Source organism: Dama dama, chromosome 19, assembly GCF_033118175.1.
Source record: "Dama dama isolate Ldn47 chromosome 19, ASM3311817v1, whole genome shotgun sequence".
Taxonomy (NCBI): Eukaryota; Metazoa; Chordata; class Mammalia; order Artiodactyla; family Cervidae; genus Dama; species Dama dama.
In genome coordinates this window covers 3,694,316-3,720,646 of record NC_083699.1, presented here as the reverse complement: position 1 = coordinate 3,720,646, position 26,331 = coordinate 3,694,316, and the positions used below count along the sequence as shown (strand labels likewise).

The 26,331-nt window shown below is 43.8% G+C and overlaps 2 non-coding genes across 2 annotated transcripts; one reads left to right on the top strand and one right to left on the bottom strand.

Annotated features, from left to right (window-relative positions):
* The first annotated feature begins 2,711 nt into the window (after positions 1 to 2,711).
* On the top strand, positions 2,712 to 2,784 carry TRNAG-UCC (transfer RNA glycine (anticodon UCC)). Its single transcript has one exon. It is a non-coding gene; the product is annotated as a tRNA-Gly (tRNA).
* A 2,531-nt stretch (positions 2,785 to 5,315) lies between these two features.
* Positions 5,316 to 5,387, bottom strand: TRNAY-AUA (transfer RNA tyrosine (anticodon AUA)). Its single transcript has one exon. It is a non-coding gene; the product is annotated as a tRNA-Tyr (tRNA).
* Positions 5,388 to 26,331: the final 20,944 nt, after the last annotated feature.

Genomic DNA, 26,331 nt, shown 5'->3' with positions numbered 1-26,331 from the left:
TTCAGTTTCTCAGTCATGTGCTTTGGCGCTGGTCTGTTTTAATCCTTTATACCAGGTATTTGTTGGACCCTATCAATCTGGCAGCTTGTGTTCCTTGGTTTTGGAAATCTTCGTAAATGGTTGATTTATTGAGTTCCTCCCCATTCCTAATTCTCTTCTCTCTGGAATGCCTACTTATTAGAACGCAAAAGATCTTCCAAAAGATCCTCTGATTGTCTTCTGTTTTCTTTCCTATCATCCTTTTCTTTGTCTTTTGGCTTTACTTTCTGAGAGTTCTTCAACTTTATCACCTTAGACCTTCTGTCCTATTAGTTTTTTAACAAGTGATCATATTTTAAATTTCCAGTTCTTTTTTTTTCTGTTATTTATGTATTTTTTTTTTTTTTTTTGGCTGCACAGAGCTTTCATTGCAGTGCTCTGGCTTTCTCTAGTTGCGATGCACAGACTTAGTTGCTCCGTGGCATATGGGATCCTAGCTTCTTGACCAGGGATCAAACCCATGTCCCCTGCATTGGAAACAAAGTGAAAGTGAAGTTGCTCAGTCATGTCTGACTCTTTGCCACCCCATGTACTGTAGCTTGCCAGGCTCCTCCGTCCATGGGATTTTCCAGACAAGAGTACTGGAGTGGGTTGCCATTTCCTTCTCCAGAGGATCTTCCCAACCCAGGGATCGAACCCGGGAAGGCAGATTCTTAACCATGGACCACCAGGAATTTCTTTTTTGTTCTCATAAGATTCTTTTTTTTCTTTTTAAGCATCATATTTGTATAACTCTGTTTATTTCTCTAAAGATGCTAATAATAGCTTTTAGGTGGGAGGAGCTTTTATTTTTCTGTAGTCTGTTTCCTCTCTAGGTGAATGTTTTCACTTTGTGTGTTGTGTCTCTATATTCTTTGGTAGAGGCTTGCTTTCTTCATATATCTGATAATCCTTACCCTTCACTCATATTGTAAAGCTGATGGGAAGACGTGCCATGGATAATCTTGTTAAATTCAGCCTTTACTCTAGAGGGTTCTGCCTGGGCCATTTATGTAAGGGAAAATGTCATGGCCCTTAGGTCCTTTTCCTTGCTCTAAGTTTTTCAGGGAGGAAACATCTATTTTCTTGCCTAAACAGCTTAGCTATACTTGGCTGCCAATGTTCTGAGAGTTGAATATGAACTGGGGAATTATTGCACTTCATTATACAAACCTTTATTCCAATGTCTCTGCTTTCAGTATAGTATATTCCAATCTTAATTATGCTGACTGCCCTAAATTCTGGCTTAGAGACCCTTATCCTCTGCAGAGAAAAACCTCAAGTCTTTTGCTGTTTTGAAGAGAGGCAGTTGGCTAAGTTGCATTTGGGAAAGAGACTTTGGGGCAGTCCAATCCTGGGAATTGAATTGCTTCTTGGTTTTCTTCTCTAATAGTTTAGGATTTAGCTTTCTCAATTTGCTGACTCAGAAACCAATTCTCTTATCTTTCAGCTTCTAACATTTTGTTGCTATCGTGATTTCCTCCTCTTTTTAATTTTTAAAAATCCCTTTATATCTGTTTTAATGAGAGGGAATGCATTTGTTCAATCAGCCATCTTTCATCAGCATTATTTTAAAAAAGATATTCTTAACGTTATGATGTGTTCTTAAAATCTAGATTTCCTAGGCCAGAATTCCAAGTCAAAGAATTCTGATGAGATCAACTAATCTAGAATAGTCTTGTGAATGTACTCATTAATTTCTAACCATTTCTTAATATTTTGGCTGTTATAACTGCTGCGTGGTAAATGTTTCTATTTGTTGGCAAAACTCGCTTGAGTTGTTCATCACCTTTCATGTGGTTATAGATGCAAATAACATGTGTGTCCCAGCTGGGCTCTGAAATCCAGGCTCCCACTTTGTGACAGACTCCTTCATAACACCAGAGGCTTCCAAACTCAAGTCCCTAAATCCACTCATTTCAGCTCACACCCTGGCAACTCAAAGACAGAAATCTCTGAGTGATTGAAACCTCTACAGTGAGAAAACTTTCTCATTCAATATCTATTTTGTGCCAAGTCACTTCGGTTGTGTCCAACTCTTTGCAACCCTGCCCTGGGGATTCTCCAGGCAAGAATACTGGAGTGGGTTGCCATTTCCTTCAGGGGATTTTCCTGACCCAGGGATCGAACCTGCATCTCTTGTATCTCCTGTGTTGTCAGGTGAATTCTTTATCTCTACTATCACCTGGGAAGCCCTATTTATTTTGGTGGAAGACTATTCTGCCTTCTTCCTCTAGAGTGAGGTCTAGGGGTAAGACCACTTAGGGTGGGGTGGAGTCAGGGGGAGTAACAAGATGAGCAACAGGATGAGTGAGGATTTAGGTCCATGGTAAATGCCATGTGCTGGAGTGAGGATTCCTACAACTGATACCCTCCTAGCAGAGCTGACTTTCTGGGAGGCGATTCTGGCACTACCTTGAGTGGTGGACTGGGTGACATGTGACCAGTTTCATGACAAAACAGAATCAGCAGAGCCCTGGCAATCTCAGAAATGCCACGGCCTGCCTGATAAGCAATAGTCAAAGCTTAAGTTTCTTAAACTGATTTTTGGCCTCCTTAGTTAAAGGAAGACTAACCTGGCTTGTTATTTTATTTATCAATCAGAATGTATCTAACAGCACTTTTTTTTTCAGTTTGCCAAAGCAAAGTTGACCAAAGCTGCTTTTAAAGATCAAAGGATCACAATAGGGACTTCCCTGGTGGCCCAGTGGCTAAGACTCTGCACTTCCAATGCAGGGGACCCAGGTTCAATCCCTGGTCAGGGAACTAGATCCCACATGTCACAACTAAGACCAGGTGCAGCCAAATAAAATTTAAAATAATAATAAACAAATATTTGTAAAAAAAGAATAATAATAATTTATATTACTTAGTGCCTACATTTTCTGGATGCTTTATAAACATAGTCTCATTTAATCCATAGTATTTTTACAGCCATTTTGCATGAAAAAAGTCTCTGAGAGGTTGAATAACTTACCTAAGATCACAAAGTTATTAAAAATTGAAGCACAGTTAAAAGCAAAGTTTTTATAATTTTTCTCAAAAGTCCAGCTTTGAACCAGCCTGTCATGCCCACACCCAAACAGACAAGGACAATGTTTGTAAGACATTTGTATTATTTGTGCAGTGTTCATTTTGAATGTAGGGCACATTCCAGATGTGCCGAGAGGAGATGTGTTTATTCTTGTCGATAAATAACAAGATCAAAGGCAAACTTGTCCATTCGACAATACACATGTACACAATTATGTGACAGAGATCACAGCCCAGCAAATCACCTTCTGATACAGATACACCCATGATACGCAGAGGAAACAGGAATCAGCCGAGGATGCTGCTTGCTGGGCCGCCACTTTGTCTAAGACTATCCTGCTACAGTCAGTGGGGTTGCAAAGAGTCGGACTCGACTTAGCGCTTAGACAACAGCCGCCGCCGCCGCAGCCTGCCTAACGGAGGAACCACGGAGACTTGGAGTCTTGTGTTCCAGCCTGGTGTTGGTGTGAACCAGTGGAATTGGTCTTGTCACCTATGAGGGAAACTCACCTTGGCTGAATGCCTAATGTGTGCCAGGAACATTTCCCCTTTTTAATTTACCTGTTATTTTGAATAGCCTGTACATATCCAAGGGTTCTGAAGAGGATACTGAAATTAGGCTCTCTCTCTCCTCGGCCCCCAGTCTGTGATTCTCCTTCCCGGAGTTAATTATTTTTAACAATTCTATGCACAGCTTCCAGAAGTACTAGAAACTTTCATATATATTATGTCATTTAAGCTTCTTGATTATTGCTCCAATTTAACATAGTTTAATTTAATTTGAGGAGTCATTTCTTAGGACTTTCCCGGTAGCTTAGGCAGTAAAGAATCTGTCTTCAATGCAAGAGACCCAGGTTCAATCCCTGGGTTGGGAAGATCCCCTGGAGAAGGAAGTGGCAACCCACTCCAGTAATCTTGCCTGGAAAATTCCATGGAGCCTGGTGGGCTACAGTCCATAGGGTAGCAAAAAGTCGAACATAACTGAGTGACTAACACTTTAACTTTTCACTTTTCTTAGGACTCGAGGCAGAAAAAAGAGGTCAGCGGTATGTACTTTGCCTATATTTTTTGTCCCCATTTTACAGATTCCAAAACGGAAGCTCAGTGAATGAAAGCAATCATTCAAATAGCTACTTAGTAGTGGCGCCAATATTCATTCATTCATTTAGTCTTTTTCAAGGGACGATAATGGATCAGGTATGGCTTTTATAATGGACCATGCTAGGCTTTGAGGATGTGATAGTGACCCAAATAGGCCCTTCCTCTTCGTGTAGTGGAGAGGTTGAAAATAACCAAAGTGCAGTGAACTGTGGCTGTTTACTGAAGGAGCCTCAACCCTACTTAGACGGCGAAGGAAAGCAATTAGAAAAACATGACCTCTTGGGACTTCCCTGATGATACAGTGGGTAAGAATCTGCCCACCAATGCATGGGACACAGGCTCGATCCCTGGTCTGGAATGATTCCACATGCCGCGGAGCAACTAAGCCTGTGGCTCATAACTATTGAGCCTGTGCTCCGCAACAAGAGAGGCTACCTCAAGGAGAAGCCCTTGCATCACAGCAAAGAATAGCATCTGCTCGTGCAACTAGAGAAAGCCCATGCACAGCCTAAATGAATAATTTTAAAAAGTGTAAATTTTAAAAGATGACCACAGAGCAGAGACATCTATAATAAGTAAGAGTTAGCCGGGTGAAGAGGGTGACCTGGGAGGAGTAAGAGAAGTAATCTAAGCAAGTGAAACACGGATCGAGGCCTGAGGTCTGAAGTGTTGAGAGGCTCTCAGGATGACTGGGGTGGCATCAACTGTTCCCAGAGGAGGTCCAAGAAACTTAACTGCCTGCCTGAAGAGGCCAGGCATTGGAAAATCTGCTAAGAGATAACATGGGAGTGATGTGCTCACAGAGGCACTTCAGAAAAATCATTCTGGCTGTGGAAGAGCAAATGCATTGGAGAAGGCAATGCTGGTTGAGAGCCTGCCCCAGAGGGGAGGTAATGACTGCCCGATCCAGGGTCAACCTGAGCTATTTGGGAGATGGAAGCAATAGACTTTCAAGGCCTGAATGTACGTTAATGGTCATGAGAGTAGAGTCTAGAACCACCAAGAATCCTTGCTCTGCTGCTTCCTAGCAGCAGAAAGTGAAGTTGCTCAGTCTGTCCAACTCTTTGTGACCCCATGGACTGTAGCCTACCATGCTCCTCCGTCCATGGGATTTTCCAGGCAAGAGTACTGGAGTGGGTTGCCATTTCCTTCTCCAGGGGATCTTCCCAACCCAGGGATCGAACCTGGGTCTCCCGCATTATAGGCAGACGCTTTACCGTCTGAGCCACCAGGGAAGTCCATTGCTAACAGCAGAGCTGTTGGATATTGAACTGCTTATGACATTGGGCAGAACTCTTGGACAGGATTTCTTGTGACCCTGCGCAAGGCATTGTAACCTTTTTAAGTGTCAGTTTTCTCATTTGCAAAATGAGGTAAAAAAAAATGAAATCTCTTTTCCAGGGCAGTGACTGGGTGCGTGGAGCCATTCACTGAGGAGACAGAGCTGCTGTATCCCCTCCTCGTCCACGTCCAGTTGCAAAACAATAAAGACCATAGTGCGTGCCAAGTCGCTTCCGTTGTGTTAGATTCTTTGCAACCCTATGAACTGTAGCCCGCCAGGCTCCTCTGTCCATGGGGTTCCTCCAGGCAAGAATACTGGAGTGGGTTGCCATGCCCTCCTCCAGGGGATCTTCCTGACCCAGGGATCGAACCCGAGTCTGTTGTTTCCTGCACTGGCAGGCAGGTTCTTTACCACTAGCGCCACCTGGGAAGCCCAAAGACTGGAGGGCCTTAGTTTAATAAAAAAAAATTAAAGGATGTAAATGGGGATAATATAGTGTCTACTTCATCAGGTCATCATAAGAATTAGAGAATCCCTGTAAAGACTTTAGTGTAATCCGCACACATACCATACTTCAATTAAAAAAATTTGTTTTAAAAAGATGAGCTTACAGAGAAAGGGGAATGATTGTGAAATTTCTGACTGTTACAGAATCTGTTTATATATTTTTAAATGGATGACAGTGGGCATCATGTTGCTTGGATTTTAGATTCAAGGGGATCTTTTAAAGAGAATATTATGATAGTTTGTTTTAAAATACCTATATTTGGGATTTCCCTTGTGGTCCAGTGGCTAAGACTCTGAGCTGCCAGTGCAGCGGGCCTGGGTTCAATTCCTGGTAGGGAACTAGATCCCACTTGCCAGAACTAAGACCTGGTGCAGCCAGATAAATAAATAAATAATAAAACAAAAAATCTATATTAAGAATATGTTAGAAACCACAACCTTTCCAATTATTCAAACAAGCAAAACATTTTAGACATCAGCTAAAAGTTTTGTGAAGGATTACCTGGCTTTAAAAAATTATTTTAGTGCCAAAAAAAGAGACTCTTGAAAGAACCTTTAAAAACCGAGAGACAAACCTCCTATGAACACTTCATAGATTCATCGGGCTGCAAGAATGAGCAGGAGCCTTTCTGGTTCACCTCTGTCCTTTTCAAAAGCCTGTGTCTAGGTCACTTGGGACTTTGTTCCAACACAGGACATCTTTGCACATCAGGAGTCTTGCCAGTAGTGTTACTTGGCTAAGTGGAGACTCATTTCTTTTGACCTTAGTTTTCCCACTGAATCATGAGGATGAGAGTTGCTTTCTTTCTTTTCAAAAGTTTTCCTCTCTTGGTTGTTCTGAGGATTCATGAGCTAAACATTTGTTGAGTACTTTGCAATTATTGGCTGAAAGTGCAAACAAAGTTTTATTTGTTATTGTTGGATGGGTGAAAGGTATACACGTCCAAAGCCTTGTTTTCTCTCCTGGGCGTGCTGCACTATCATGCATTATCATAGACGCTTACTCCTTGGAAGGAAAGTTATGACCAACCTAGATAGCATATTAAAAAGCAGAGACATTACTTTGCCAACAAAGGTCCGTCTGGTCAAGGCTATGGTTTTCCCAGTAGTCATGTATGGATGTGAGAGTTGAATGGTGAAGAAAGCTGAGCGCAGAAGAAATGATGCTTTTGAACTGTGGTGTTGGAGAAGACTCTTGAGAGTCCCTTGGACTGCAAGGAGATCCACCCAGTCCATCCTAAAGGAGATCAGTCCTGGGTATTCATTGGAAGGACTGATGCTGAGGCTGAAACTCCAGTACTTTGGCCACCTGATGGGAAGAGCTGACTCATTTGAAAAGACCCTGATGCTGGGAAAGATTGAGGGCAGGAGAAGGGGATGACAGAGGATGAGATGGCTGGATGGCATCACCGACTCAATGGACATGAGTTTGGGTGGACTCCAGGAGTTGGTGATGGACAGGGATGCCTGGCGTGCTGCGATTCATGGGGTCACAAAGAGTTGGACACCACTGAGCGACTGAACTGAACTGACATGCTTAATCCCTAGAAAACTCACAACCCCCTCCTCTTGCAGGGTCTCCTCATTTACAGAAACTATGACAAACTGGGCTACCAGAGGACCCCTGGGAGAGGACGGACGACTCCCTATGTCTTCAGAGAGTTCGTATCTGCCTAACAACTGTGACACCCTTTATGTCTGGCTGGACTAGCAGTTCTTACTTAGTTCTCTTTTAGCAAGAGTGAGCGGAGGGGAAGAAGACCCTGGACAGTAAGGGAATCAGGAAAATTGAGCTCTTATTTTGTTTTTATTTATTTTTAAATTACTTAATTTTCTTTGGCTACGTGGTGTGCCATGTGGGGTCTTAGTTCACGAGTGATCTTAGTTCCCAGACCAGGGATCAAACCCCGTGGCCCTTGCAGGGGAAGCTCGGAGTCTTCACCACTGGGCCACCAGGAAAGTTCCATTGAGCTCTTTTTTTGATCTGTCCTTGTCCACCTTGGACAAGTCACTCCACTTCTCTGAGGATTATTTTTTTCATCTGAAAAATGAGAGAGAGTTGGAATAAGTAATTCCTTTAATTCTTTCAAACTTAAAATCTCCTCTTATTACGTCAAAATGCTGAAAAACTCCCCTGAAGATATCAGCATATGGTGTGTGTCGTTTGGTGTTATGTACCAAGAAAAGTGCCAGTGAATTAACTGCATAAGAGATACTATTTTCCTAGTGCCGCTAGAGTGAAGTTCTTTATTTAATCCCGGTTTTCACGGCAGATGTGCTTTATGCTATGAGATCTGTGCAGCTGCTGATGGGGGTGGTTGAGGTGATTACGGTGGTGGTGGAGCCGGTGTGCTGACGGACGTGTGAAGGTAGTCCTGACTATGCAGTGATGGTTATGATGGATGGTAGTGACAGTGTAAACCTCACAGTGACCTTGAATGACATATATCCATGCTTTCACCACAGAGTCTGTTCATCTTTATGGTCCCTATGATCTTTAGTGTATTGCCTTGCCCTAAGCAGGGAGTCGGTACCTGTTTGATGAAGAGTGAAGAGTAGCTGGCAGATAACTACATGTGCATCTTGCCCTAATATCTAAGGCAAAAACAAACGCTCTGGTAAAGATCTCAGATTTCATTTCACTTAATATAACAGGCTTTCTAAGAAAACTGTGATGATATTAATACTATCACTGAACTCATTTTAGCTGATGTTGCTCAGGCTCATCTCTCTAGAGAAGAATGAAAGCTTGTTCAGATTACAGGAGGACCTTTTCTCAAAAGTAGTGGAAGAAAAGTCATTGAAGTAAATCTACTCAAAAAGTTATCAAAAATTCATTAGAAGAAGCTTGACAGGATGCATCTGAAAATGAAAACTAAAAACTATGAAAATAATTTAACCTTCATGCAACAAAATTTAGGCTACTGTAGAAACTATGGCCTGGTCCTTGAAATGTACAAAGACTAAACCCAGTATTGCCTTTTCTTTCCTCCCAGAGGGCACATAATTTTTTCAACAAAAGTTAGCAACATGGCTGAGTCCCTTTGCTATTCACTTGAAACTATCACAACATTGTTAATTGGCCATACTCCAATACAAAATAAAAAGTTTAATTAAAAAAAAGAACAAAGAGTTACAAATAAAATTCAGAGCTAAGAAAAAGAAAAAAGCTAAGGGCATACAGAACACTCAAGATGTAGAAATATTCAGTTGCAGTGTTTTTTCCCTAATGCCTTTCTTAATCTTTTGGATTCTTAAATAATTCCACGGACTCAAGATCATCCTGGTTGACTTTTTCTACTTCAATTGTTAGCTGGTTTACCAGTTACACCAGGTTCCATAAATCTTTTATTCTCTAAAAACAGTTGATTTAATGAAGTCTTTCCTCTTTTGCAAGCTTTAACCCTTTTATTTTGCATTGTATGGGTGGATATTTACAACTTCCAATAATCAGAGACACTCTCAGAGTTAAGAGGGAAGATATACTTGAATACATTTTAGGGGATATTTTCATTACAGGGTAATATTTTCATTACAAGGTGATTTTTGCTTTCCTGTAACACAATGTTTCAGTGGAGGTCCTGGTCATTAATATTCAGAAAACAATGACACATTTTATCAACTCAGCCGGCATCTGGTCAGCATTATTGAAAGAAACTTACTGTGGCAGATAATTGTCTCCGAAGATGGCTGCAACGATAGTTCTCATCACATATGCACATTTGACCATGTGACCTTACTCTTCTCTGATCAATAGATGGCATCTGTATCTCTCCCTTGAACCTGGGTGGACTTTTGCGACCTTTTTGCCAAAAGAATATGGTGAAAGTGACTCGATTTCAGATCACAAAGGGTGATACAGCTTTTTCCTAGCTCTCAGGCTTGGGACACTGCTCTTAGGACTGAGCTGTGGTAGTGTGAAGAAACCCAGGCCGTATGGAGAGGGCACATGTAAGCGTTCCAGTTGACAGTCTCAGCTATGGTTTCAGACAACAGGCAGAATCAGTATTAGATGTGTGAACGAGACAGCCTTTGAGGTGCTCCAGCCCCAGCCACCACCTGACACCTATTACGTGAGAGCCCTTGAGAGATGACCACCACGCTGAGCTCAGTCAACTCCGAGGACCATGAAAGATGATAATAAAAAATCACTTTGATCATTTTGCACCACTAAGCTAGAGGTGGCTTGCTTTGCATCAATAGATATCTGAAACACTTTAAGGTAATTGGCCTTTTGCATGCTTTTGATATAGCGAAGCTTTAAAATGATAACCCAGAAACCATAAGGACTGCAGAATTCCTGTGCCCAGGTCTGCTGCCCAAGCCTAAATACTCTTAGAGAGTGGTGGTGAGCAGGCCAAGAAGTGGTTCTTCATTTCCCTGAAAATCGAGACATTCCCGTGAGGCTCTAAACATTGTCGTAGCGACAGGAGTCTGGTGATGCTATTTTATTGGCTGCACTGAGTCTTTGTCGTTGTGCACAGGCTTCTCAACCATCCTCTAGTTGCGGCGCGTGGGTGTCTCATTGTGGTGGCTTCTTCTTGTCGTGGAGCATGTGCTCTGGAGTCCAAGGGTTCGGTAGTTAGAGCTCATGGACTCTAGAACTGGGGTTCAGTAGTTGTGGTGCAGGACTTAGTTGCCCTGAGTCATGTGGAATCTCCCCAGATCAGAGATGGAACTCATGTACCCCGCATTGGCAGGGGTTTCTTAACTACTGGACCACCCGGAAAGTCCTGGTTAGTGCTCTTAAAGCCCCCGTCCACCTGGAGACAGTCCTAAGAGGCTGGGGCTGAACACGTAGGGCTGAGATGCTCTGGCTGTGTTGTTCTTGATGTTGTTCAGTCGCTAAATCGTGTCCAGCCTGTTTGCAACTCCATGGACTGCAGCACGCCAGACTTCCCTGTCCTCCTCTGCCTCCTGGAGTTTGCTCAAGTTCATGTCCACCGAGTCAGTGATACTATCTAACTGTCTCATCTATAGCTCTGGCTATAAAGGAAGTTAAATCTGCTTCTCTAACCATTGGCTGCTGAGGGAAGCTTCTCTCCCATTTTCCAAGGCTGGTCTCTGGACACAGGATAAGACCTTGACTCATTAGACTTCACTTTGTTCTTGGACCCATTTTACTCTAGGTCAGGGACCTAGTGCATATGAAGAACGTGTACTGGAGAAAAGATCTAGGGCAGGGGGAAAGGCACGGCCCATGGAATATCAGTGGCAAAAGAAAAAAACAGTAAACTTGTTGGACAAAAGAAAGCATATAGAGCAGAGTGCAGAATGGCCACCTGGAGTATAGCCATCTGCCACATGCCTTCTACTCCCATTAATTAGGCATGGGTTTCTAGATAGTGAAGGAGTTGAGGGCGAGGATGATAAATTTAGAAGTCAAAATGGCTGCGTGGCCACATGCTTGGGTTTTTTAATATTCATAAGTATTTCCTTGAATATGTGGGATCTCATTAAAATCAGTTTGTGTCGCAGAGGACCTGAAGGACCATGGTGGGTCCCAAATAGAGGAAACAGGTAAGTTTATGGCTTTTTCTAAGCTCAAGAAAAGGGGGTAAACAGACAGGTAAGGGTTTTTTGGTTTGTTTTATTCTAGGTGTTATTCATCAGTTCCATTTCAAGTAGCAGGAGTGTACTTAAACCATGATGATAGGAATTCATTGGTCCTGTAACCATACAGTTGTGGATGTCAGGAATGCTTATATCCAGGAACTCAAATGAGATCTTTGGAGACCTATATCTTGCTTCATCCTTAATGCTGACTTGGCTTTGTCTTTATTCTACACTAGCTTCTTGCATGCGGAGAACATGATTTATGTTCCAATGGCCAGACTCATACCTTCCCTGTTTCTGGCTTCAGTGTAACGAGGCTAAGTCTCTAGACACTGCTGGTCAAAAACACCTGGCGGAACTCTGACTGGCCAGATCTGAGTCATCGTCCTGTTCTTAAGGCTAGAGGGCTAGAGAGGGGGTCAGTCTCACCGAAACTCCTTGGAATGGGTCCTCCATAGACCAGAAGTGCTCTGTTTTCAGAAGGAAGGGGGAAGTGAGGACAAACAAAATAATCAGATGTCCGTTAGAACTGTCCAGCAACTTTGACCAGGATTAGAAAGGGACTGAGACTAGAGGCAGATGCTATCCCCAGGAGAAAAGACCAAGCCGTTGGCTAGAACTTTTTGTATCCTGTGTAATTCAAGAAACACTCTGACGTGGTCAGAGTGTAGGGAGCTGAGAAACTCATGAATGCGTCTTTGACTCTATTCTGCTGTGGATCATGGAAACCCACCCATTGGCCTCACCCTGTTCCTAACATGCTTATATTACCATTTTCCAGCCCAGAGGTTCTTTAGGTTGGGGAACAGGTGATTATGATGCTTCTCAGTGTTTGAAAACTACTGACTTACACTAAGAAATCCAAAACATTGTACTCAGAAGTTCTCCTTGGGTATCTTGTGGCTTTAAATATACATGTTGAACTTTTTGTTGGAACATGATATACATACAAAAAGTGCACATATTATGAGTGGATAGTTTGGTTAACTTTCACAGGCTGAAGGTAACCATGGAACCAGTCTCCAGATGAAGAAGCATAACATTTCTAGCAGCCAGAAGCACCCCCCTCCCTGTAACCTCTTCTGGTCACACTTCTCTTGCCAAGGGTGATCACTATCTTTGAACAGCACAAATTTGCTTTTTCCTATTTTATATAATTTATATGTATATATATATGTGTGATTATACAGGGCTTCCCAGGTGGAGTTAGTGGTAAAGAACTTGCCTGCCAATGTTGGAGCCATGAGAAACTCGGGTTCGATTCCTGGGTCAGGAAGATCCTCTGGAGGAGGGCATGGCAGCCTGCTCCAGCATTCTTACCTGTAGAATCCCAAGGACAGAGGAGCCTGGCAGGCTACAGTCCATAGGGTCATGCAGAGTCACACGCGACTGAAGTGACCTAGCACACGGCATGCACATTACTATACAGTTTATATTCTTGAATGTTTATCTTTTTTCTTCAATGTTATACACACATAGGATTTATCTGTGTTATGTTTGTAGTTGTAGTTTGTTCATTCTATATTCTACAGTCTGTTACCACATAATGCCTCATTGCTTATTTATTCCACACACTCTAAGGATGTGTGGGTGTTTCCCATTTGGAGCGTTTACTGCTGTGAACGATGAATATTCTAATTCATGTCTCTGAGTAAACATACATAAACACTTCTGTTTGGGTTGTATGTAAAAGCGGGAGCTCACGGCTTTACATATTTGGGGCTATTATTAACAAATAAGATTGCCCTTTAAATAAGTTATCTTTGACATTTAATGATAGCCTTTAAGGTATTGCATAGCCTTCTTCATATTCTGGGTGTTGTCCACAGCCTGAAGGGTGCTACTCAATGTCTACAATCAGAATAAGATGAGGGGGCTGACACTGGTTGCCCAATAAAAAGTCATGAGTCTTTTCTCATGGATCTGAGTCAATTCTCAGACAGGAATTCACTGACTGAAGAGGTAGCCAGGTCCTCAGGAGCAGGGATCCTGAAATGGCAAGTTATGCTGTAAGAAAGGATTCTTAGTCATTTCCAAGGGCTGTTGTTGTTCAGTAGCTCAGTTGTGTCTGAATGACTCTTTGCAACCTCATGGACTGCAAAGCAATCCAGGCTTCCCTGTCCTTCACCATCTCCTGCAGTGGCAGATGGAGCTTGGCTCCCTGGAGTTGGTTCAAACTCATCTCCTGGAGTTTGTTCAAACTCATCTCCATTGAGTCAGTGATGCCATTTAACTACCTCATTCTCTGTTGCCCCCTTTTCCTCTTGCCCTCAATCTTTCCCAGCATCAGGGTCTTTTCTGGTGAGTTGGTGCTTGATTTCCAAGGGAATCTATGGCTATTTTCTTGGAGAAAGGTGAATACTCAGATAGTTCGAGGATTATTGAATACAGGTTCTGAGTTGCTATTGACATTTGGAGACCTGAAGCGAAAAATGGAGTTCTGGCTAAAGTCTGACTTACAGTGGGTTCCCTGGGCCTGCAGTCCCATCTGGTGGCCATTTTTTTCTGTCTTTGAGTATATAACTGGGATTGATCCTCTTGGCAGCTGGAGTGATCTTCCCATTGGCCATTGGCCTGTGTAATAAGAGTTATCATAGTGGGGAAGGTCGAGAGAAGGCTCTGAAACGGCACCCTGTCCAACTGTCCACTCCCAGCAGGATGGCAAATCCAAACCAGTATTGCATCCCGCGGATAAGAGTGGGAGTGGGTGTGGTAAAGATGAATGCCGCTGTTAAAAACCTAAAGCGGGGTCTCCAACTCCCAGGCTGTGGACTGTTAGGAACTGGGCTACACAGCAGGAAGTGAGCAGAGGGTGAGGGAGCCAAGCTTCATCTGCCACTCCCCATCACTCACATTACCCTGCCCCATCCCCACACCCCCATGGGAAAATTGTCTTCCGTGAAACCAGTCCCTGGGATCAAAAACGTTGGTGACCACTGATCTAAAGGATGCAAGGGTGCAGGGGGTGTGGGTGGTCCTGATTATATGTGAGTGGTCAGTCACTGTCCAGCTCTTTACGACCCCATGGACTGTAGCCCACCAGGCTCCTCTGTTCGTGGGATTCTCCAGGCAAGAATACTGGAGTGGGTTGCCATTTCATTCTCCAAGGGATCTTCCCAACCCATGTCTCCTGCATTGGCAGGTAGATTCTTTACCACTGAGTCACCAGGGAAGCCCATAGACAACATTTATTTACAGTTTTGCCCCAGGGATATGTTAATTCTCCTACCCTCTGTTATATCTGGATATAGACGTGGACCATCTAAAGCCCTGGAGAATATCACCATGATCCATTACATCCGTGACACTGTTCCGATTGGGCAGATGAGCAGGAGGCGGCTAACACACTGGCAGCAGATGGCAGGAGAGAGGGCAGGGGGAGTGGGTGTGCAGACTCTCAGACTGCAGCGCAGCGCTGAGAATGTCCTGACCGGGCTGGTGCGGAGCTTCAAGGCCGTGGGGGACTGACCGGCGGCCCCCACGGGCAGGGAGGGCCCAGCTTTAAAACCCTGGTGTGTGCGGTCGTCGGCAGGCTGAGGAAAGCACGCCTTCCGCAGTCACAGACATGGCAGGTGGGGCTGTCGGCCCCTGCCCTCCTCACAGGAGGCTCCCTGCTGAAGGGAGCCCTAAGCAGTGAGTCGGCGTGGCTTTCACCGCAGTCCGTACCGACTGGATCACACGGATGCACTCCATCATTTTCCAGGGTGCAGCTCTCCCCTAATTCCCATAGACCGCTCCCCGAAGGGACACTTGGAAGAGGGAGTTTAGTGACACAAACCGCGGCCCCCACTGCTGCAGGTGGCCTTCGGGTCACACTGGCGTTTACCTTGCCGCTCCTCCACTGTGCCCTCTGAAGACGCCACATCCCATGCCATCACCTCGGCGGGTGTTGGTGGCTTGCTTACCTGGTGGTGCAACTCGAACGTTCATTCCTGGGGTCCCCAGTCCTTGGAGTCAGACCCTTCTCAGCGTGGGGCTGTTGCACAAGTCCATGCCCAGTCATAACTGGGGAAAGGACTCCGCAGAGGCACCGGGTCAATCACGCGGTTGTGCGTATTTCTCCCCGCTTCCTCCACGCTGCTCCCGTGCAATGGCAGCCTTGGGTCCTCCTGCTGCTCAGGTGCATCGGTTCTGGCCAGAATGATGGCAGCTGTTCTCTCTGATTGATCTTGGACACAGGAGTCTAGGGTGCCTGCAGCATCCATAGATTATAGTCCAATGATACCATTACGTTCACTAGCAAGAGTGTACTCCCTTTGGGGACCCGGACCCTCCTTCCCCTTTCCTCCACTCACTGCGGTCATATCTGCTTTGCAATCTGAAGACCCTCCTGCCTGCTTTTCTTTTTTCTCCCCTCTATTCACAGGCATTTCCTCCAAAATGTCCATTGGTCATCTTGTTCCATCTTGGTGATCTGAACTGCCCCCATGAATCACACTCTTGGTTCGTTCCCAAATAACCATCTGTTTTTCTCAGTCCACCCCCCGGCCCCGGCCCCCTCTGCCTTGATAGTTTAAACCTGAAGGTTTAACAGACACCTGCCCTATAAATGGGCTTTCTTGGTGGCTCAGATGGTAAAGAATCTGTCTGCAGTATGGGAGACCTGGGTTCGATCCCTGGGGTAACGAAGATCCCCTGGAGAAGGGAATGGGTACACATGCTGGTATTCTTGCCTGGAGAATGTCATGGACTGTATAGTCCATGGGGTCACAAAGGGTTGGACACGACTGGGTGAATGAATGCATACATCCCCTATGAACACAGGTATCTCTGCTGGTCAATTCACTGTCATTTAACTCTGCAGAGGAGTTACAGGATATGTCAGTGTCTTCCAGGACTTGTACCGGGGAAACAGAAGTCTATTTTGCCTATCTGCAGAAGGGCAAGTTCACCTTCAAACTGTTCCTGAGTTACTTTTATCGTTGCCTCCCTTTTCCCTCCCATTGGTAGGAACTCTTTTTTGTCTCCTTTAAACCACAGAACTGCTAATTCAAGTGAAATGACATTTCCAGAAGACTAGAAATTCCTGATTTAAGTGGGGCCCTTTTGAGTTCAGATGGATTGTGATAAATAAGAGAAAGAGACTCTTGTTCCCCAACCGGCTACTCACTGCTGCCCCAAGCTGTAGATTAATGGAACTGGCCCAGGAAAAAACTTGGTTGGGATTTTCCTTGGTGAGACTTTGTGGCCACCAAGGAGCTTTCCTTGCAAGTAAATAAGTCTGGGTAGAAAAACACCTATATGTGAGGTTCTTATTGCCTCTCCTACAAAAACAAATCCCCTGGCAGTGATAAAATAGAAAAGACTGACTAAAGGTAAACACTTGGACTCTGCACAAAGGCTTTTGGTAATTTTAGGTAAAACGGGCTGGGTCTCTCCCATACCAACCGCTTGTGCTTTGGAAGCTGTAGAATGTGGGCTCCAAATGCATTTGGTCAAACTGCCCAGAAAGTCAAAGGGAGGATTCATTAGCAAGGATGAAATTTACCACCAGACTATGTCTGTCTTTTCAGCCAAACAGACTGAGGCTTATTTCTGGGGGTGCTCAAACACTAAAACAAAATGTTTTGAAACCCCTGTGATATTTTTTTGGTGAGTAGAGTGTCGAAAGGAACTTATGTGGAAGAATCAATATTAACTGTTGCTCCGGAATTGTCAGGGAATTCATCAAAAAGGTCCCTCTTTATAAGTGATGACTTTTATTCTAAGAATGGGATCCATCACTTTTAACTTAAGACCTTAGCTTGTGAGGTAAAGTAAAATGAAGCATTAGCTCTTGCATCCATCACTATAATCTATCTCCAAGGCAGACAGAAGAGATAAATTTGTGGGCTTCGTTGCTCCATGGCATGTGGGGTCTTAGATCCTTGACTCGGGATCAAACCTGTGTCCCCTGTATTGGAGGTGGATTCTTAACCACTGGACTACCAGGGAAGTCCCTAACCAGTTTTTTTTTTTGTTTGTTTTTGTTTTTTACAAATACAATGTCTACTATCCAGACTGAATTATATTATCATCTCTAACCTGGAGCTTCTGACTGTGCAATCAATAACAGGAAGAGCTTTGATTGGCAATTTAATAGATAGCAGTTACATAATTTTTTAGTAAGGTGGTGGCTACATCTCAGGGATCTTGTCCTTCAAGTTTTTTTTTTGACCATTTTATCAGGGTGTTCTAAGTCACTTTTCTAATATTTCCAAACTCTTTCCCCTCCTATGAAACACAAAAATGATGGCAGGTGGAAGGAAATTCACAGAATGAACAATAAAATGTCTCTTGCCTGAAATCATTGCCCCCAAAATAGGAGATGATGATTCAGTAGAACCACAATGTGCAGCCACTGGGTTGGTGTCCATGTAGTTCCAAAATTGTTTGGCTGTAGGGGCATCATGTGATACCTCTAAGTATTTTGTTGGTGGTATGTTTTTAGAAGGTAAAGAGCTAAAAATTCAGGTTTCTGCTATAAAATGCTAAGCATATGAACACAGGTAGCTATTGCATCTCTGGGGTTCTCTCCGTGGAACTTCTTTCCATGAGCTTCCTGCTTTCCTTTTAGAATCACACTCATTTTACTTATTTTTTGACCTTGCTCTCACTTTCCCCTGCCATCAAAGGCGATTGGTCCAAATGGACACCTGACTCAAGCTAAGCCAATCAGATACCTTTCCCTGGGAATTTAAACCTGAGGCAAAAGTCTGTTTCTCTTTTAAGAGGAACTGTGTATAATATGAGGACTTCCCTGGCTCAATAGGTAAAGAGACTGCCTGCAATGCAGGAGACCCAAATTTTATCCCTGGGTCAGGAAGATCCCCTGGAGAAGGGAAAGGCAACCCACTCCAGTATTCTCCCCTGGAGAACGCCATGACAGAGGAGCCTGGTGGGCTACAGTCCAGGGGGTCACGAAGACTTGCATAATATGTGAAGTTGTGAGGCATAGACAACCACATGCCAAGTGGCTTGAAGAGCAGAAAAAGCTGGGTGCAGAAAGGATAAAGCAGAGAGAAGCGGGAGGGTGGGGCATGCAGGAGGAGATGGAGAGGGAGAGAGCGCTGGAGATGGGAACTTTCTCAGGTTTTATGCAGCATCCTCGTAGTTGCTCTCTTTTGCTTCAGAGAACATGACTTTTGGGGCTTTCCAGGTGGCTCAGTGGTAAAGAATCTGCCTATCAGTGCAGGAGACGTGGGTTTGATCTATGGTCCGGGAAGCAGGCTTTGGCACAATGAAGCCCGTGCACCACAACTATTGAGCCCCCGCTCCACAAATGCTAAAGCCTGCACGCCCTCGATCCCCGCGGCGCGGCGACATGGGCGGCCACTTCAAAGAGAAGCCTGAGCACTGCAGTGAAGAGGAGCTCCCACTCGCCACAGTTGGAGAAAGCCGGTGGAAAGCAGCAAAGACCCAGAGCAGCCAAAAATAAATAAATTAAAAAAAATAATAAATAAGAGAACATAACTTTTTTACCTGCAGCCAAGAGGAGTCTTAACTTTTCCTCCCACTCCTGGCAGGTGTATGATATAGAAAATACGAATTTGCCCAACCAGGTAATAATGGACTCACAGGAAATACTCTGATCTTGTAGGAACCTCTTCCTGCTGCAGGAAAAAAATCTGCCTGCTTTCTGCACTTTCTCCCCACACCAGCCCTCAAAGGGTTTAGAAAGACTCAACCTGAAGATCAGGACAGACGGAGGTTTGGGGGCTCCCAAGGATTTGGGGGAGGTTACGGCCCCTAGTTAGATGGCTAGAGTGCCTGGCCACTGTAATATATTTTTTCTATAACAGACTATATTCTGAGTTCCAAATCACCAATTTACAAGACAACTTTAGGACTACCATCCTTAAAAACAAAACAAAACAGGGACTTTCTATGCCATATTAATTAACAGTGATGATTCACGACCCAGAAAGGGTTCTTTAATACATACAAGCACTCCACTAATCAGGGCTTGATTGAATTAGGTTCCCTCCATCATATTTGACTCTTCATTTATTTAATGAGAGGGAGGAGGCAACTAAACTTCAATTTTCTGTGCACTGAATGGCCATTAGATGACAAGGTATTTATGAAATGATACTATAAGTCAGTGAAGGAAAAATAACTTTAAAAATATCCTCTCTCTTTTTTCTTTTTTGAAGAACAAAATTCTGTATGCTCAAGAAGGAGGAGGCAATTAAGACTTTGATTCAGTTAAAAAGTCAAAAGAGAAAAAAAAAGTTATGAGAGAAATATAATTTGAAAGCTGAGAGACACTAAAGGGTTTGAGTTCTGGCTCTTTTGATTACTTTTGGTAAGACATAAATTTTTCTGAATCTTTGCTTTCTTGTCTCTAATAGGAGTTCCAGTAAGCCTTGCCTGCCAATTCTTAGAGTTACTGTGAGATTCATGTGTAATTGTACATGTGAAATTGTTTTGTAGTCTATAGAAATATTATATAAATATTGTTTACTCTTATGATAATTGAAGTAATAATAACTTTTAATTACTATGGCTTGCAAATTAGGATTCATTGTATGGCAGACACTACTTGAGAATAAATTTACCCTCTTATCCAAGATTATCTGCAAATATATATTTTTATTATTTTTATTTATTTATTGTATCTTTTTTCTCTTTATTTTTGGCTTGAACCAATGCCCCTTGCATTGGGAACATGGAGTCTTAACCACTGGATCACCAGGGACATCCCAAAATATATATTTCTAAAGAACCTTTTTGCTGATTCTAAGCATGTGTGAGTTGAACCCACGCCCGTAGTGTCAGCTCTCCGGAGGAGCGGCGTTTGCCTCCTGGGCCGTCTCCCCACCCTCTCTTGGTTTGGCTGGTCCTCTCGTCGTCTCCCGGGCTCCAAACCACAAGTTGACTTTTCCTGACCAGGCACGAAAGTGACCTCATTTGAGCATGGCCAGCCCTGAGACAGAGAGATAATAGGAGCGCTTGTATACCCTTGGCTCCTGTCAGCAAGACGAATAGGACAGGGGACGAGATGTGGCTTGAACAGCTGGTGTAACCAGATCTGGGACTTACTCGGGTGGAGGGAGGAGGTGAATGACATCATCAACCAATAAATGTCCAATATTGGGAGGCAAACCCTTCCAGGCGCAGCCGGAGAGACCACATCTGGGCTTGCACCCTGTGGGCACCCCAGTGCTTTTTCTTCTGTTTTTGTCTGTTTTTTAAACTTTGCGTTATGTTTCTTAAAGATTGATTTTTATTATTAGACTGCCCCAGGTCTTGGTTGCAGCACATGGGAATTTTGATCTTCATTGTGGTATCTTTATGTGGGATCTAGTTCCCCGGCCAGGGATTGAACCTGCGCACCCTACGTTGAAAGCATGGAGTCTTAGCTGCTGGAGCACCAGGGAAGTCTCTGTTTTACAATTTAAAAAATTTTTTCCAAATATATGTATGCTATCATTTTATGTCTATATAATACACAGTGTTATTCATACATTCAAGATATACATATATACACACATATATCACATATGTATATGTGATATATGTATACACACATATATGTATACATGTGTGTGTGTGTATATATATATATATATATGAATAATACTGAGCACCTTGAAATTTCCCCCCAAACACTTAATTAGTTCTTTCATCACACCCAAAATAATATTAATAGTATGGTTTGTGTTTCTGAGGGTGATGATTCGATTTCTATATCATGTGACACATTTATACAGATCTAAGTACATAAGAGACATTTATCTATTTTATTTTTACATAGTTTTTTTTGATTACTTTATCATCTTATTTTTCATTCATTTTTTCCCCTGTGTTTTTGAACAAAGTTGTACTTATGGTACTAGTTAATATTTGATTCTTGTTTTTTTTTTTTTTTTAATCAAAAGTTAAATGTTTTTTTCACATTGGTACATTATCTTCATAAATACTACCTCAGATAGCTACCAGAAATTCACTGGATATGTTGAGCCATCACATATACTTTAGCCAATCTCATGTTAACTGTTTAAGAAACTTCTGACTTTCCCCTACTATAAATAATGCTGTATTTGGCAACTTAGCCATAAAGCTGCTAGTTAACCTCTAAAGCTCACTTTATGTTGTGAAGCATTTTCCATTTTTTGGCCGAGCCGCTCTGCTTGTGGGATCTTGGTTCCCCAACCAGCGATTGAACCCATGCCCCATGCCCTTGGCAGTGAAAGTGTAGAGTCCTAACCATTGGACTGCCAGGGAATTCCCATGTTAAGCATTTTCAAAGGTGTATTTCTCTTTTCTAAAAATATATTAACTTTTTCCACTTAAAATTATTTTATCCAGTTCAAAATATATATACATATGTAATACTAAAGGATAAACAACTCATGCACAGTATCCAAGTAAAGACTGTGTCTCAGAAATTCCTTTTTCCTCTGGTCCAACTGCATTGCTGAAGCAACAGATAACACTCAGCAGAAATAGTCCCATCCATCATGACCATCATCGTCACGATTATCAAAATAATCTTGCTTATGATCATACCAGCGATGCATTTTTTAGGAACACCAAAGTGAAACCGGACAGTGAAATCTGTAGCTGGGGAGAGTAAACGCAAAACTGGGTGTCAGCACCAATTGTCGTGTGTGAAAGCTTGCTATACGCTGGACACTGTGGTCGGTGTTTGGGGTGTGCTAAATTAAGAATATGCAAGGACCATGTTGGACTTGCCAAGGAATTGGCCAACTCTTAGGCCCCTGTTGAAATAAAGATTAATCTTTTTCAATAGTTTTCTGGACTCTTTATTATTCAAATCCTTATCTATTCAAAGTCCTTGTCTGTTTTGATCCTCTTCAGTTGCTAATGGTGACTGCTTTGGCAATTTTCTCCACACTAGTTCCACAAGTTCAGGCAGGTTCTGCCCCCAAGGGTTCCTGGGCCTGAGTCCTTTAACAACTCACCTACCCCATCAAGTTTCTGACCATTCACCTTCGCTGAAATCACTCACTCAGACTGTCAGTGATTCAGAGCTGAGGAAATCAGCTTGTGGCTTCCCGAGGGAAAATGGCAGGCAACAACCCGTGGACTAGGCAGCCACATGTGCTGGATGCCCCTGTGTGGAGAACACGTTGTTATGTGCTAAGTCGCTTCAGTCGTCTCCAGCTCTTTATGACCCCGTGGACTGTAGCCCGCCAGGCTCCTCTGTCCATGGAATTCTCCAGGCAAGAGTACTGGAGTGGGCTGCCATTTCTTCCTCCAGGGAATCTTCCTGATCCAGGGGTCGGATTCAAGTCTCTTATGTCACTTGCATTGGCAGGTGGGTTCTTTACCACGGCGCCACCTGGGAAAGAGAAACAAGAAAATGAAGCCCTCTTAGACTTGTCGTCAAAGAATTTGCCATCCTGTTCGGGAGCTGAGTCCATATGCGGTGCCATTTTGCAGTGAATGCAGTGAATGCTTACATACTGTTAAGAGTACATCAATGCATGGAATTTCCCTGGTGGTCTAGTGACTAAGACTCCACGTTCCCAGTGCAGAGGGCCCAGGTTCAATCCCTGGTCAGGGAACTAGGGCCCACAAGCTGCAGCTGAGAGCTTCCATGCCACAGTTAAAGATCCTGCATGCTGCTGCCAAGATCAAAGATCCCAAGTGCCACAACTAAGGCCTGGCATAGCCAAATAACTAAATATTAAAAAAACAAAACAGAGTATCCCAGTGGGTTCTGGAAGAGGAACAGGTGATCATGTGGAGATCATCATTCCCTCACAACAAGGAATTATGACTGTCAGAGAAGCAAATCCATAAGGAAATGCAAGACACATCTAGACTTGCAGCTAGTGGAAACAGTGACTGACTTTATTTTTTGGGGGCTCCAAAATCGATGCAGATGGTCCTTGCAGCCATGAAATTAAAAGACGCTTACTCCTTGGAAGGAAAGTTATGACCAGCCTAGATAGCATATTAAAAAGCAGAGACATTACTTTGTCAACAAAGGTCCATCTGGTCAAGGCTATGGTTTTTCCAGTAGTCATGTATGGATGTGAGAGTTGGACTATAAAGAAAGCTGAGCACCAAAAAATTGATGTTTTTGAACTGTGGTGTTGGAGAAGACTCTTGAGAGTCCCTTGGACTGCAAGGAGATCCAACCAGTCCATCCTAAAGGAGATCAGCCCTGGGTGTTCATTGGAAGGACTGATGCTGAAGCTGAAACTCCAACACTTTGGCCACCTGATGCCAAGAGCTGACTCATTTGAAAAGACCCTGATGCTGGGAAAGATTGGGGGCAGGAGGAAAAAGGGACGACAGAGGATGAGATGGTTGGATGGCATCACTGACTCAATGGACATGGGTTTGAGTAAACTCCAGGAGTTGGTGATGGACAGGGAGGCCCGGCGTGCTGCGGTTAATGGGGTCGCAAAGAGTCGGACACGACTGAGTGGCTGAACTGAACTGACTGGCAAGAGACACTGAGGTACAAGTTAAGTTCTGTAATCAGATCCTGCTGACCTTCAAGGTCAGATTCCCTGGGATTCTCAGTCCCTATGCCAGGTGGACAAGTCTGTTGTGTGGCTCGGAACTTTCCCAACAGTGTGAGAACTTCCTGGGTATGATTGTTCTCCAGTTTGTGCATCGCCCAAGCTGGCAGCTCTGTGATGGCCGCGGTCTTATGCCACATGCTGCGCCTCCCAGGACGGCTGCTGCCAGAGCCCCCGTCCCCGCGGCAGGCCACGGCTGACCCATGCTTCCACAGGAGACCCGCAGACACTCACAGGCATGCCTGGCTCTGTCTCTGGTGGGGCTGTCTGCTCCTTTCCCTGGGTCCTTCCACGTGTCTCTGGTGGGCGTGAAGGTTGCTTTTAAATGCAGTTGAGCCCCTCCTACAGTCCTGTTGCAGCTTCTCCTTTGCCCTTGGCTGTGGGGTATCTTTTTTTTGGTGGGTTCCAACATTCTCTTGACAATGGTGGTTTAGCGGTGAGTTGCACTTTTGGTGTTCTCGCAGGAGAAGATGAGCACATGTCCTTCTACTCTGCCATCTTTTAAAATAAGATGTGTCAAGGGAGTGAAAGAGACAAGATCAACCTGAATTTAGGGGAAAGGAGGGGGCTATGGATGCAGGCTTGGCAATGGATCGTTTGGAGGGTAGTTTTGAGCAGGGTTCAAACAAACAGATGTGTGTAGTAAAGGATCTGGCCAAATGTGTTTGGGTTGGAGCCTGGCTGGAGTGGATGAGAACATGTTTGTGTAAAAATTTAGGTCAGAAAGTGGTGAAGATGGCAGTTTGTTGGGAGTCCTTGGGTGCTAGACTGACAGCTGAGACTTATTCTTGTGGGTGGCAGTTCCAAGCTTGTGAGCCAAGGAATGATGTCATGAAAATGGGAGGCCAGAAATGAGAGACTGGAGGCAGAGAAACCAACGAGGAGGCCCCTGAACACCTTGGGAGATAAGGTCCTGTTGTTGGAGTGGGAACGGTAAGATGGGCTTGAGGAGTAATGGAAGGAAGAATTGACAGCCCTTGCCATGACTATATGTGGATGGAGAGGGAGCAGAGAAGGGTGACTCAGGGTAGATTTCAGGAGAAAGAGTGGAAGGGAGGATTTGGAGACAGGAGATCAGCTTCAGGAGATCAGTGGAAAGTATTTGCAAGTGGAAAGATTTACATATCTGCAGGAGCGTAGTCTCAATTGATTATCTTATGAAAATGGTGGAGTTTCTCTGTGAGATAGGTGGGCAGTAGGTATCACAGGAATTTAAAATGACAAAACTTCTGGCTCACAGGAGAGCAGAGTAGGAAAAAGTGCTCTGATCTAGGATTACAAACCCTAGGCTAAGTCCCATTTTCTTTTTTTTTTAATTTTCTTTTCCCCCCGTTCATTTCACGTACTTGGACAAAATACAGGCATACCTTGGAGATATTGCCTGCTTGGTTCCAGACCACTGGAATAATGTGATTAGCTCAATAAAGTGAGTTGCTTAAATTCTTTTGGTTTCCTTATGCATGTAAAAAGGGGCTTCCCAGGTGGTGCTAGTGGTAAAGAACCCGCCTACCAATGGAAGAGACGCAAGAGACATGGGTTCGATCCCTGGGTAGGGAAGATCCCTTGGAGGAAGGCAAGGCAACCCACTCCAATATTCTTGCCTAGAGAATCCCATGGACAGAAGAGCCTGGAGGGCTACAGTCCATGGGGTGGACACAGCTGAAGTGACTGGGCACATGTGCACACGTGTTTTAAGTAAAATTTGTGTTTTGCATTATACTGTAGTCTAAGATGCGATAGCATTATTCTTAAAAAAGACGATGCACATACCTTAATTAAATGATACTTTATCACTAAAAACTGCTAACCATCATCTGAGCCTTTAGTGAGTGGTAAACATTTTGTAACAGTACCATCAAAGTTCCCTAATGATAGATAACCATTCACTAATACAGTAATTGGAGAAGGAAACGGCAACCCACTCTAGTATTCTTGCCTGGAAAATTCCATGGATGGAGGAGCCTGGTAGGCTACAGTCCATGGGGTCGCAAAGAGTTGGACACGGCTGAGCGACATCACTTTATTTCTTTCTATAGGTCCATTTGGAGAAGGAAATGGCAACCCACTCCAGTGTTCTTGCCTGGAGAATCCCATGGATGGAGGGGCCTGGTGGGCTACAGCCTATGGGGTTACAAAGAGTCGGACATGACTAAGCAACTAACTAACACACACACAATATAGTAATAAGGAAAACGTCTGGAACACTGTGAGAATTACCGAACTGTGACCGAGACATGATCTGAGCGAATGCTGTTGCAAAAATGGAGCTGATAGCATTGCATGACACAAGGTTGCCACAAACCTTCAACTTGTAAAAAAGAAAACAAAACAATGCGGTATCTGTGAAGT